This window comes from Solanum dulcamara, chromosome 1, assembly GCF_947179165.1.
Source record: "Solanum dulcamara chromosome 1, daSolDulc1.2, whole genome shotgun sequence".
NCBI classification, from domain to species: domain Eukaryota; kingdom Viridiplantae; phylum Streptophyta; class Magnoliopsida; order Solanales; family Solanaceae; genus Solanum; species Solanum dulcamara.
In genome coordinates this window covers 54,992,977-55,008,820 of record NC_077237.1, presented here as the reverse complement: position 1 = coordinate 55,008,820, position 15,844 = coordinate 54,992,977, and positions in this window count along the sequence as shown.

Sequence of the window (15,844 nt, the reverse complement as noted above, 5' to 3'; positions counted from 1 at the left end):
ATTGCCACGTGGTATCAAGTGACCCACCTGCTTGGGGTCAAGTAGGTCACCCACCTACTTGGGTGTGGGCCCCACCAAGGACACATGGCAGCCCCTAATTGGTTGCATAGTTACGTTGGTCCAATAAGGGTTGGACATGTGTCACCCTTAGGGGATGACAAATATCACCTCCTAATCCCACCTATATATGCATATTATGTGACTAATAAGTCCATTGCTTATCCAAAATTTCATCCAAGAGCTTGAACAAAGGAAAAAAAAGAAACCTAAGACTAAGAGAGAGTACTATGGCGGCAACAAGGAAAACAAAGGTAAGCTTCCACTATTTCTCCATAAATTAATTATCTATGGTGTTCCTCAACCACGTGGAGATGTATATATGTATCTTATGATGTCTACCGATTCATTTCTTCTACCCTACACTTAGAAACTTGAAGAAGAGAGAGCTATGGGTTTGGGGCTGCCAAGGTAAGCCTCCGAGTTTCGTTCCATGAATTAATTATTTAAGGTATCCCATAATTATATAATGATGTTTGATAACATAAAATTCTAATTTGGGGCAGTGGATAAGTGACACAAACAGTCCGCCCCATTTAAGCACATCAAGAAGTTTTTGAGGTGCAGTTTTGGCGAATTTTGGCCAATTTCGGGTAAGTTAAGGTTTCTCCTTTTAATTTGGACTTTATGGTGCTGTTATGGAGTGTTTAAAATCCCTATATATGGCTGGAAATGTGAAAATGTCATAGAAATACTTGACGTTGAAGACAATCTAAATTGAAGTAGTTATAGTTGAATTGTCATTGAAGTAAAGTGTTGTGCTTCTGGTGTGCTGCTGCAGGTGTGTGGGGGTGTGTTGAAGGGCCTAAATTTATTCTAAAATGGGTGTGTGTTCTTCTGGTTTCATCCACACGACTCCTCGTTTCATATAATTAAAGATTTTGCGAAACAAAGACTAGAAACCCTATTTTGGTATCGTAATTTCGAGCGAGTCGTTTAGAATTTATGTTGCATTTTGTTAGTGTGAATTGCTTAAACATATGCTAAAGTTTATTGTTGTTGTTTGTATTTAGGTATTAGGAGTGTAATTAGAAATTCGGATAAGGCACATTATAGGGGAGATGCTGTCCGATTTTCATTAGCTCCTTAACTAGCTAAAGAACTAGTCGAGAAGACGAGCAAGGAAATGAGTTCTATGAATACTCGTGTGCAACTTGAGACGCTGAAAAGTCAGGGATGGTTGATATTCATATTGATTCCATTTTGAATAGGTTCAAAGGACGACGAGACGAATGTGATAAAAAGCAACTCGTAAGAGGTATGTGAAGCTTTCTCTTGGCATGTTTTTGGAATAAGTATGTAAAGCTATCTTTAAAAAGTGGGGTGTGGAAAGCCATATTTCCCTTCTCTTGATATGTACTTGGTATGAAAATGAGATTATGATTCCATAGTTATTCACCGAGCCCCAGGATGGGCCGGGTATGAAATATATACATGATGACCATATGAAGGAAAGTACAGACTATATAGAGCTTATTCTCTTTCTTTTTCTGGCATGTCTTAGTTGTAAGTTAAATATGATATGAGATCCAGGGTAACTCCATTCTTAAGCATCTCTTATTTACTTCTGAATATTGAACTCTTATAGTAGTTGAACTATTTCCCTGGGAACTTCTATATGTTAAAGAGGTAACCAATGTACAGGCTCCAAGTCTTAAAGACTATATGATAACAAGTTTTTCTGATTCCATAAGAGACTTGGCCTTACCTTGGTATATGTCTAGGGTCCCCGAGATTACAACTAACATAGCCCATAATGGCATTTAGAGTACACTCTAGATGATTACACCGCTACTCGGATCCTCAGATAAAAGTTTAATCTTCTTATATGGTCAAGTATCTGATAATATTTTAAATTGCATATAGTTACTCACTACTCTACTCGTGCATATTGTAACCCTTCTATCACTGAGTCCCGGGCCAGGGTATGTTCTCGTGCACAGTTCACTGCATTATTCACTAAGTCCCTCACTAGAGGGCCAGAAAACACATATATATATATATGATGTGTTGTAATAAGGTGGTGATGGTGTCGGGCCTATGATGGTCCTACAGATATGATTCACCAGACTCCTGAAAAGGCCGGCTATATTATATGATTTGAGCATGCATATTTTTTATGATTCACAAGGTACAGGTACAGATTTTTGATTTGATATTTTATCCCCTGTTTCTCTATTTCAGATATGCTTCTCATTGTATTATGTTATATTTTACATACTCAGTACATATGTCATACTAACCCCCTTTCATCGAGGGGCTGCGTTTCATGCCCGCAGGTATAGATACAAGTTTTGGGATTCTGTTAGTTTCGGATTCCGTTCAGCTCAGCTGGAAGAGGCTCCATTATATCGAAGCCTAGTTTTTGGCACCGGCCACTGATTTATATAATTGTTTCTGTTTATTTAGGAGTACGACGGAGGCCCTATCCTTCCATATGTTGTCATTAATATTTTTAGAGGTCTGCAGACATGTATACGTGGATAGTATGTGTAAGTTTTACTCAGCTGGGTCTACATGATGTATTATACAATATGTGTTATGACAGCCTTGTAGGCTTGCGTGCCCTTTCATATTATGATACAAATGAAAGAGGCTATAGATATATAAAATGCTATGACCCACGAGGGTTCTCATGTACTTATCATGTTGTTGTAGTCCGGTTTGACTACACTTGATGTATATGCATTACGTGTCTATAATTCGTCTTGACCACAGATGATAAATATGGATTCGGAGGTCCAGGTCGGATCCTAATCGCGGCCTACGGGGTTGGGTCGTGATAGGGCCGATAAGGCCAACTTAACTGATAAAGAGATAGAAAGCCGATAAGGCTGCAAATGAAATCATGCATACAATAAGTCGACGAGGCTATAAATGGAAGCTGAGAAGACCTAATAAGGTATGTCCATAAGTCTCTATGAATAGTACAACCCAACTGGTTGGAAAAAGTCCCCAACAATACGAAAAACTATATACAAAACTCAAGCACCCCAAATCCATAGACAACCAACAGCTTTAGAAAGAATGGAGCTTACCAATCCTTAGCTGAGACCACACCCTACTGAAAAGGCTAATTAGGACCTCTGTATGAACCTGTAGCACAAATGCAGTTTTTCTAGGAAATGGGATGTCAGCATGAATGAAAATGTATGAAATGTGGAAAGTAGAATCATAAATAGATGTTCTAAAAAAACTAATAGAGATAATACCTAAAATTGAAACTCTGACAGCCTTCATGGCCGACCTTTGACTTTATAATAATAAAATATGCCTGGTATTTCCGTGTCATTGTATGTCATGAATACATAAATGTAAATGCAAATGCATAACATACCCAACTAAGTGCTAGTAATGACAGTCTTTCCGATAGCTAACCGACATCATATTGCCAACCTGTGGCCATATGTACAATATATATATAGTGTTTTGGGCAAATACGCCCATACCTCCAATTATAGCTCAAAGTGCATGCATAATATGCCATGCATGATATGACATTTGAATGCACATAGTAGGCCATAACAAGAACTGAGCCAATCTTGTCTAATTAGTACTCTTATTCTCATAATCTTGTGACCACTTTCTTATAACATGCAAACGTCTTGTAGAACCTCATATTCTTTTAGAATAAATGTGAATACACTTTAGAAAATTAATTTGAATTTGAGGACATTCAAAAAGAGCTTAAGGTGCTTAAAGAATATCATTGTAATTTGAATTCAGCTTAACAAATTAATCACTTAGGAACACTTAAGGAGACTGACATGCCTGACTTGATTTATTATAGACAACTCCAAGTTGGTGATAGTATAATCCTTTTAGAAACAATGTTGCTTGACAAGTGTATAACCAAAAGAATAGAGTACAAGATTTGATAATAAAATAATTTTCAGATATCTTTTTCGTAAGAGCTTCTAATGTGAAAGAATGGCTAAATATCCGTGTTAGATGCAATAAAGTAATCCAAAAGCCTTACATCCTCACTATTAGGCCAATAACTCACTAATTGAGCTAAGGAACAAGAAATTCAAATGCAAGATAACTTTAACCGACAATCATATTTCACAACTCTATAAGCACAATAATAATATGATGAAGTCAAGAAATAAGAACAGCTGACACTCCAATGCCTTTACAGAGGATTTTTCTAACAATAGAATAGTAAAAACGACTCATTTGATAAATTTATAATTTTCAGAATTCGTACGATACGAAAAGGAAGAATTTTGCCTTATCATATCTTGAATTTGAACTCGGATAACTTGATGTAAGTAACCTGACGGTTGTTTTTGTTTTCTTTGTTTCTCCCTCTTTTGTTTTCGTTTTTCCAAAAACGATTTGAATTTCTCTCTTACTTTCCGTTATTGCGCTTAATTCGGATTTTATCGCTTTGTTCGCTGCCTGCCTAAAGGCTTATTGGTAGCTCTTAGGTTCTCTGTCAGTAGAGTGATTGTCAAAACCTAGGTATGTTTTCGGAGAATAATAAGAAGAGACGGTTGTAGCTTTTAGAGACTATCCTCTGCAGTTGTAGCTACGTGGAAGCCAGCTGCTTAAAGACAAGCCCCCTAACCATTCCGCTATTCCTTTTTGTTATGATTTTTTTAACCTCGTTCATTTTTTTGATGCTTTTTCTTTTTTGAACAGTGTCTGTTCTGTTCCGGTTCCACACAAGGGAATAAACTTTCTTTTGATTAATGAATAAATCATAAAAAATATTTTTTTCTACACAATCATACCATCGTGCAACCACTAACATATAGGTGCAGTATCTTGCAAATGATAATATTTAATTAGTTCTTTATCACAGTGAATGTAAGTATGTATGAAAGTTTATGCATAAGTGGATAGAAAATTGCTGCAATTTGTAAAAAAATTGAGTTGTTTCGTTTTGCTTTTCTTTTGAAATGTACAAATGAAAGTGAAGGAAACATTAATTATGCATATCCCCTCTAATAACTGCCACCAATTTCAATTAGAATCTTGTACACTCCTTCCATTTCCACGTGGAAGTGGAGTGGCACACCAACAATTTTATTTTATCTCATTATATGTATACTCAGATATTACGTAGGTTTGTGAAAAAATATATATAAAATTGTAAATATATCATAATTAGTATAAAAATTATTTTGAATAAAACCTATCTTATATAACAATAATTTTATGACATAATTACACTTTCTATCTCGGTTGAAATATCATTAAATTATAAAAATTCTATAAAATAGTCCATAAACTAATATATCATTACTAAATAACTTTTTTTATAATTATTGGAGGCCATTTAGAAAGAAACTATATATATATATATATTTATCAAATTTAATTTAAAAATTTATGTTTACGAACACGGACGAGATTATATTAAAACTTCTCAAATTTAGGTTCGTAAGCCCTTAGCACGAAACAAAGATAAATAGTAAATATCCGAGGTGTTACATTCTTCCCCCATAGAAACATTCGGACCGAATAAACATAACACTCACAGGGCTATGTCTAAGAATTCTTTCGAAGTTTTGAAAGAAGTTCTTTTATATACTGAAAAATTTTAAACGTAAAACTCAACCAACCCCACCTATATGACTTATAGGATGATATGCAACATAACAACAGAAAGATGCTCAGCTAAACTCTTATCAATTAGTGGGTAATACAGAAGCAACTAATAGAGAAACTTAACTTTATTTATCTCAAGCAGGTGTTCATAAGATGACATGTAATATGTAAATAGGAACGTCACATAAAATTGATGGTGTATAAATAAAATACCACAATTTGTTTTTATCACGTGAGCTAGTGAGGCATAAAAGAAGGACTTTAACTCTTGGACATGTGGGTTTTGTAGGCATATAAACTATGAACAATTTAACTTAAGAAAATATGTTATTTATGTGCAAATAAATTGTGAACACGACAATACACGCACTAGGGAAGTCTCAGGCATATATAATTATCTAAAATTTAACATATAATCTTGTAATTAAGAAAAATATAAAACTGCTTCAAACATAAGCTTTTACGATTTGAAATCTTATATCATACCATAAGTAACTTTTTGTTTTCAACCAAGAGGTCATGAGCCCATTTATTTTAATCAAAACACTGTACAAAAAGAGCTAAATTAGAAAGATTTGGGCCCAAGATAAAACAACAAAGGCAAAAAAAATTAAAAATCTAAAAATCAGAAAACATTTAAGTTTGACATATGAGCATGCGTGTGATAACATTTAAACATATAAACTTATAAACATATATACTTCTACAACTTAAAAATTTAGCATATGCACAAACAAATAAAATATTTATAAAATAAATGACATTTAAACAAACAAGCTTTAAAATGTATGACATATAATTATGTAATTTTCTGAATGTATATTCTACGGATAGTGACTTTTGTTATGTAATCAATATAACATAAGGTGACCTATTATACTTATTACATAAGAACAAATAATTTTTGATATTTTTAGCATGAAAGGGATCAATTCCTGATACACATGAATATGATATATAATCGAATATTCTGTGAGACAAACAAGCTTTGAACCATATAACATAAGTTATGATATTATTTTTGAATCATATAACATTTAATCACATCTTCATTGAAATACACAGAGTATAAGCAATTGATCTAGATCACATAAATTTTTTAATCAGATGGTCTATGAATAATAATTAAGTAGATAATTCTGAACGAACATCTGTCATTTACTAGTAGGCTTTATACAACAAGTAACATATTAGTACATAGATTGTAGTTTTTAAAACAAATATATTTACATTTTATAGACAATAAATCGTATATCATTTAAGTGGTTAAACTTTGATCCGCGAATAATATAGATTTTGAAAATGTATAATACTTAAACAAATTATCTACGAAGCATGTGACATATAAACAGGTGTTTTACAACGTCTATAACATACAAGCACTTAATCATTGACTAGTGGGTGTATATCCTCTTACATGTATATACGTAATACGTGATCTAATATTTTGTGAAGCATATAATGTAATGACAAGAAGTTTGTGAGTCATGTACATATAAGGCTTCATCTTATAAAATATATATGACATATAAACACACTCTTTATGAAATAGGTAGTATTTCTATAATAATTCATATAGTGCCTAACCTATAAGCAAATAATCTAGAATGCAAATAACATAAAAACAGTTATCAAGTGAAAAATATTACACGTGTGTAGATATCTTTATATAACGTATAATATGTAAACACATTATTTATAAAACAAATGCCACGTAAAAACTGACTCATATAATGTATAATCTATATTGGTGTCCGATAAACAGTCATTTTAAATAATTTATGACATACAAACAATTAGCCTATAACATGTGGATATATGATTTATAGGGCTTATACATACCATCATGTGATCTGTCTTTATATGTAAGCAAATAACTCATGAATCACGTAATCCTATAAGTTCTTATCTTATGAAACATATAACATAAAAATAACTAGTTCGTCTAACACATAGATAAGTCTCACTCAACAGGTAAGTAAACCCTTATGAGCAGGGCCACATGACGATTGCAGAGTATGATGTTAGATTTCATAAGCTTTCCTGACATGCCATTATGATTTTACCCACTGAGGAGGAGCGGGTATAATATTTTGTACGCAGATTGAGACCTTACCTGAAGTTGAGGACCGAGCACCTTGTTTCTATAGGCTGCTCTTTTCTGGATGTGGTGGATCATACCCGCACAATCGAGATTATTCATCGTCAGGCCTAAGGGGCAGTGATAAGAGACCCAGGCATCAGGGTAGCTACAATGGGTCCCATTCTAGAGGCCATGATAGTTATGATAGGCCCCGCCAGCGGTTCCAGCAGGATAGGTACCAGCAGGGTCAGTCCAACTGGCCAATTCAGGCTACCCTGCCAACAGTTAAGGGTAGTCAGCCCCGTTCGAGGGTTCCACCACAGATCAGAGCTCGAGGGGATTAGGTCCACTTCCTTCCTACTGCAGATGAGTTATCCCGGGTCGCTCTGCTTCAGGATGCTTCGATTGTGGCTCATTAGATCACTGGTCTAGGGAGTGTCCCGGCCGAGCTAGACTGTTAGTAGTAGCACCACCTCCATTAGGAGGTATAGATCGAGTTCATGGCTGCGGCGATAGTCACTAGGGTGTTCGTGGAGGTTCTCGGGGAGAAAGGTCAGGTAGTAGGGAGAATATTCATGGGGAAGGACGAGCCATTTCTATGCTGCTCTAGCGAGGGCAGAGGCTGAGGCATCATATGATGTTATCACAAGTACTATCCTTATTTGTTAGTAGATTGCTTCAGCTTTATTTGATCCAGGTTCCACGTATTTCTATGTGTCTATATATTTTACTCCACATTTAGTTATTCCTTATGAGTCACTTGAGGTTCTGTTACATGTTTCGACCTCGGTAGGGGATTCTTTAGTAGTGGATCAGATTTGTAGATCCTGTGCGGTGATTATTCAGGGGCATGAGACTCGGACAGATCTTATTTTACTTGATATGCTGGACTTTGATGTTATTCTGGGCATTGGATTGGCTGTCTCCTCATCATACAGTTTTGGAATGTTATGCCAAGATCGTTATATTAGACATGCCTGATATTCCCCCAGTCTTGTGGCAGGATATTTATAGTCTCTCACCGATTGGGATCATATCTTTTGTGCGGGCCGACGGCTAGTGGCATTTTGGTTCTTGGCATACTGAGCATATGTCTGTGATATGTCCAGCGAGGCCCCTACTATTGATTCAATCCTTGGGGTTACGGAGTATACTGATGTCTTCCCTACTGACCTACCTAGTCTACCCCCTAGAGAGAGATATTGACTTTGCCATAGAATTATAGTCGGGAACTAAGCCCATTTCTATACCACCTTACCATATGGACCCTGTAGAGCTCAAGAAGCTCAGCGTGCAGCTTGATGATCCTCTAGGTAAGTGATTTATTCACCCGAGTATATTGCCGTAGGGTGCACCTGTCTTATTTGTTAATAAGAAGGATGGGACTATGTGGATGTGTGTTGATTACAAGAAGCTGAACAAGGTGACGGTGAAAAATCATTACCCCATGCCTCGTATCGATGATCTATTCGATCAGCTTCTAGGTGAGACCATTTTTTCTAAGATTGACTTGAGGTCTAGCTACCACCAATTGTAGATTAAAGAAGCCGACATTCCTAAGATTGTTTTTCAGACTCGCTATGGCTATATGAGCTCCTTGTGATATCTTTTGGGCTTACCAATGCCCCCACAGCTTTTATAGACCTTATGACTTGAGTATTCAGGCCTTCTCTTGACTCCTTCGTGATTTTATTGATCAATGACATATTGGTATACTCGCGGAATAGGGAGGAGCACACGCAGCACTTGAGGGTTGTGATCCAGACTTTGAGAGATCAACAACTTTATGCTAAATTCTCAAAGTGCGAGTTTTGGTTGGAGTCTATGGCATTTCCAGGACACATGGTGTCCAGAGAAGGTATCAGAGTAGATCCTCAAAGATTGAGGCTATTCATGGTTGGGCTAGGCCCACATCTGTTACGGAGATTCGGAGTATCGTTAGATTGGTTGGGTATTATAGACGATTCATTGAGGGTTTCTCTACCATTGCAGCCCCATTGACCCATTTGACCAGCCAGGATATTCCCTTTGTGTGGTCCAAAGAGTGTGAGTCGAGCTTTCGAAAGCTTAAGGAGTTGCTTACCACCACTTTTGTTTTGACTCTACCAGTTGAGGGATAGATTTTTTCGGTATATTGTGATGTTTCTGGTGTAGGTCTTGGGTATGTACTGATGCAGCATGGTTGAGTTATTGCTTATGCTTCCAGATAGTTGAGAGTACACGAGCGCAACTACACCACCCATGACCTAGAACTAGCGGTGGTAGTTTTTGCGCTCAGGATGTGGAGGCACTACTTATACGGAGTCCATTGTGAGATACATACAAATCACCGTAGCTTACAATATATTATGAGTCAGAAGGATCTTAATTCTAGAAAGCGGCATTGGATTGAGCTACTAGCCGATTATGACATCTCTATCCTCTACCACTCGGGCAAGGCAAATGTAGCAGACGTCTTGAGCCGAAAGACGGGGAGTATGGGTAGTTTAGCTTACTTATCTGCTGCGGAGCGACCCCTAGCCTTGGACATCTAGTATTTGGCTAATCTGATGGTCAGGTTGTAAATCTCAGATTCTGGACCGATTTTGGCTTTTGTGGGAGCTCGATCATTTCTACTGGACTATATTTGTGGCTAGCAGTTTGAGGATGGAGAATTGGTAAAGCTTTGAGACTTAGTATGGCGAGGTGAGGGTGGCTAGGCTTTTATAGATTCGGATGGAATACTACGGTTCGATTGTTTCCTTTGTGTTCCCAAAGTTGGAGAATTCATTCAGTTGATCCTTCACGAGGCCCACGAGTCCAGATATTCTATCCATACGGGCATCGCAAAGATGTATCAGGATTTGAGATATCATTATTGGTGGTTTGGTATGAAGAGATATATAGCTTAGTATGTATCCCATTATTTCAGTTGCTAGCAGGTTAAGGCTGAGCATCAGCGGCCTGGTGAAGTCTTTCAGAGATTACCCATTCCCGAGTGGAAATGGGAACGGATTACCATGGACTTCGTGATGGGATTGCCTCGGACATCCAGAGGTAATGATGGTATTTGGGTTATCATTGATCGATTGACCAATTCAGCGCATTTCTTGCCAGTACAGTCCACTTTTACTGTAGATCGTCTAGCTCGAATCTATATTCAGGAGATGGTCCATCTGCACGGGGTACTGATATCCATTATATCAGATAGGGGATCTCAATGTACTTCTAATTTCTAGAGGGCCTTTCAGAGAGAGTTGGGCACCTGGGTTGATCTTAGAATGACATTTTATCCACAAACCAATAGTCAGTCAAAGCATACTATTCAGGTTCCGGAGGATATGCTGTGAGCTTGTGTATTAGAGTTCAAGGTTCATTGGGAGGAGTATTTGCCTTTGGCAGATTTGCGTACAACAACAGCTACCACTCTAGTATTCAGATGGCCCCGTTCGAGGTCTTATACGGAAGGCGTTGTCGCACTCCGGTTGGTTGGTCTGAATCTTCAAAGCCTGGGCCACACAATACTGATTTATTACGGTATGCCACAGCCAGAGTCTGGGTTATTCAGGATAGGCTGAGGATAGCTTAGAGTAGGCACCAGAGTTATGCTAATCGCAGGCATCGGCCCTTGCACTTCGAGGTGGGAGATCGGGTGTTCTTATGAGTGTCGCCCTAGAAGGGCGTGATGAGATTTGGTAGGCGGGGAAAGCTTAGCCCCAGGTATATTGAGCCCTTTGAAATTCTGAGGAGAGCTGGCGAGGTTGCTTATGATTTGGATTTACCACCAGAATTTTCATCTATACACTATTTTTTTCATATATCTATGCTGCGCCAGTACATTCCAGATGAGTCTCACGTGATTCAGTATGATTCTGTTGAGTTGGATGATCGCCTGACTTTTGTTGAGGAGCTGATTGCTATTCTAGCCAGAGATGTTCACCAGCTTCGTTCTAAGTCCATCCCTGTGATTAAGGTCCAGTGGCGCCATCGTCCGATCGAGGAGGCTACAATGGAGACCGAGCAGGAGATGCGGGAGCAGTTCCCCAGCTTATTTGACCCTCCAGGTATACTCTTGTCCTTACTTTCGCTGACGAAAGTTCTTTTAGTAGTGGATGTTGTAATGACCCTAAAGGTCATTTTTAGAATTTTTGTAAAATGACCATTTTACCACTCCCTTTAGTTGTCTCGAGTTGTTTCTTATTATTACCGGGTGTTAATTTTTGAAAAATTTGATGAAAAGTTAAGTCTTTGGAAATTTCGAGTTTTCACAAGTTTTAAATATTAAAAAGTGGTATTTGGGGTCAATTAGAGTTACAGGTCTCAGAACGTAATTTTGTTGATTTTAACAGCTCCAAAATGTCGAAATTGGCTTAGGATACTTTACGGAATCAGTTTTGGAGTTGTAACAAACTTTTGACGCCTTGAGTTGAGAAATTGAGGAATTTTAAGCTAAGGTTTGACTTTGATCAACTTTTGGAGTTTCGATGCTCGAAATGGAATTTTGAACTACTCCATTGATTATGGAGATGGTTTTTGGTCTAAAAAAAGTCTTGGTTGAATTTTGAGAGGTCCCGAGTCCATTTTGGTATTTTGAAGGCCTAAGTTGGTTTAGTTGTGAATTTTCGAGTTTTTGGTCAACAAGATCTCAAATTCAAATTCTGATGGTTCCATCAGCTCTGTAATGACCAAATTAGGCAGATAGCATTGTTGGAATGACCATCGAGGCAATCGATATGAGTTTGGGGCCATTTGACACTTTTGACTTTGAAAGTTGGCCTATGGTTGACTTTGATCAACATTCTTGGAAAATGCGCCCTAATGAAAATTATGACAGTGCGGTTAGTTCTGTAATGTTGAATTTTGTCTAAAATGACCCTTCGTTCACTTTACGAAGCTTTCGAATTAATATCGAGGCCCGTTATGGAATGTGGCTTAAAATGACTCTTGAATGTGGAAACCACTTTTTATTAAAATGATCTCGTATGGGAATTCTGAATGCGTCATTGAGTCCGGAACATCGAATTTAGTGGTGTAGAATATCTTGTTTATTTTTATCGGAATCCGATTGAATTCCGAGCACCTCGTCGGAGATTTTGGATTTTTCCAAAATCTACAAAAAAACTGCAGTAGCTTTACCCTTTTTGGGGTTTTATCTCAACTTTAAAACCCATTATCTTGGGCTATAGAGCTCCGAATTGGGTGATTCAAAAGGAAAACTTGTGAAATTTTCCGTGGAGAACACATTGGAGAGATTGAAAGCTGATTTGGTGCATTCAATTCAGGTTAAAATCATGAATTTATTTGCAGTAGTGTCCATTTTCAAATTGAGTTTTTGAAGAACTTTGAGAAATTATTTCTTGACCTATATAAATCCGATTTTGGTGATTCAAGGATCTAAATTCAAGTGAATTTTGTGAGGAATGTCGTAGTGACATCACAAACACTAGGGGAAGCTTCATTTGAGGTAAAAATTATGTTTTTAGTTACTGATTTAGTCATTTTTGGAATGAAATTTTATTAAATTTTGGAAGAGTGTATCTTGGTCAATATAACTCCGTTATGAGTGATTCTTGAGGCTAGATTATGGTATTTTTAATAAGGACCGTCATAGTGAAATTTGTTTGGGTTGAAAGAGTCTTGTATTTTCATAATTTGCTGATTTTGATGCTGCCATTTTTGATCCTTTAGTCGAAATTTATGAGTTTTGGTTGCATGATCATGCCGCGTAGTTTTCCACCCTGAATTATGTTATAAATCCAATTTTGAGCTCGAGGTAACGTTTGGAACCTTTTTTGGGGGGGTCAAATCTGGAATTCCGTATGTGGGTCCCACAATTCCCGTTTTAGACCCTAAAATTGGTCCGTCTCTAAAAATTATGAAATTAGTGTCTAAATGACCGTATTGACATTGTGATTCTGTTTTTGATAGCATGGCATTTCGAGATAGTTCGGAAGGGAAAAGCTCCAGCATAGTGATTTGGAGCCCACACATTTAGCCTACAGGTAGGCTACGGTTTTACCTTTCTTTAGATTGAGATGGAATGTGTGAAATCATGTTGAAATAGTTGGAATTTGGGTTGGGTAGTTTGATTGTATATTTTAGGTGTTAGAAATCATGCTTTAGGCTTGTTATCAGGTTTTTCAGATATTTAGAAGCATGTGTATCTTGTCGTTATTTGTTAGTATTATAAGTAGAGTTGAATGAGCATGTTGTTGATACTGTGGGGTATGTTGACCTTAGTATAGGATGTAAACTTGCTTTAGATATCCCGACATCTCTCTGATGGACTTAGATCCTTAAAGAATGGTGTAGCGGCCTAGTGCATGGTAGTTTATCCTTAGTTAGGCGTTACCCTTTCTCTTAAAACTATCCTCATCCATAAATTGATATAATCGTGAATTTCATGATGCGTGGAAATACTAGATTTCATGATCATTGACTTTGGCTTCGGTTCCAGTTTTGGCGACATATCGGTTGACTCATTTGGTAAAAGATTTTTGGTACTGTTGTATTATAGTTGGGAAGTAGAATATTTGGCATCATAAGATAAATTATCTGTTTGCATCCGGGTACCAAGTTCCGGCCTCCGTTGTGAATTATTGGGAAGCATTCGGGTACTCAGCCTCGGCCTCTACCGGCCTGCTAGTATGACGAGCATCCGAATACCCAGTCTCCACCTCGATCATACTAACGTATTACGGCGAGCATCCGGGTACCCAGTCCAAACCTCGACCACACTTATGTATTATGGCAAGCATCCGGCTACCCACTCCTAGCCTTTGCCACTTTGAACATTCGGGTGAGCATCTGGGTCCCAGTCCCGGCCTCAATCCCTAAGTCACCACTAGGTCGATTGACTCTTGTCGATTCTGAGTTTCAAAATGATATAGTAATTCGTCTCCTAACATCGTCGATTCTTGGTTCCTAGCCTTGGTAGTTGTAGCTATTCTGTGTACTCGGCGGGCTTATGGGGGTTTGTCCGGGTTTTTATTTAACTTGTGCATGAGTGTCCCAGCGGGGCTTATGGGAGCCCAGTTGGGTATAGTTAGGTGTAGTTCTCATAGGTAGTACTCTTTTTCCTTTTTGATGCTTATGTTGACTCCTATTTAGGCTATTCCTCTTTTTCATATTATTTTTACCTTTTCTACTCAGTCGACCTATGATGCCTACTAGGTACCTATTGTCTTGGTACTCATACTACACTCTGCATCTACTTTTGTGATGCAGGATCGAGCACCATCTACCGTCGTAGATAGATCGAGCCTTTTGCAGTTAGCTTCAGAGACTAGAGTGAGTACTTGGCATTTTTGGATCATTCCTGTCTCCTTCAGTATGGATGGCCCATCTTTTGCCTTTTGAGACTAGTCAGTTGTTATTTATATTTTTGGTCCACTTTCAGGACTTGTACTCGTCTTTTATTTTGTAGAAGCTCTGTACTTGTGACTTTTAGGTTTTAGGAGGGATCTTTAGTTGTTTATATCATGTTTTTGTTTACTTCCGCTTATTCTTTCTTTTTATCTTTATAATTCTTCACTCTTGTTTAGTTTCTGCCCTCAAACCCAATAATTGAAGTTCTGGGTTGACGGGTTGGCTTACCTACTGGTGGGTTATAGTAGGTGCCATCATGACCTAAAGAACTGAGTCATGACAACCACACCCCTACTACAAAGGCCGATCAGGACCTCTTTCTGAATCTGCCGCACAAATGCAGTGTCCCTAGGAAATGGGATGTCAGTACGAATGAAAATGTACTGTATGAAAGGAGAAAAGTAGAATTATAAATAGTTGCAGTAAAAAAAACTAATAGAGATAACACCTGAAACTGGAACTCTGATAGCCTTCATGGTCGACCCCTGACCTTATAATAATAAAATATGCATGGTATGCCCGTTTAATCGTATGTCATGAATACATATATATATATATATATATATATATATATATGCAAATGCATGACATACCCAACCAAGTGCTAGCAATGACAGTCTTTTCAGTAGCTAACCAACATCATATTGCCAACCTATGGCCATCTGTACAATATATATAGTCTTTTGGGAAAATAGGCCCCATACCTCTGATTATAGCTCGAAGTCCATTCATAATATGCCATGCATGATATGAACTTTGAATGCACATAGTAGGCCCTAATAAGAGCTTAGCCAATCT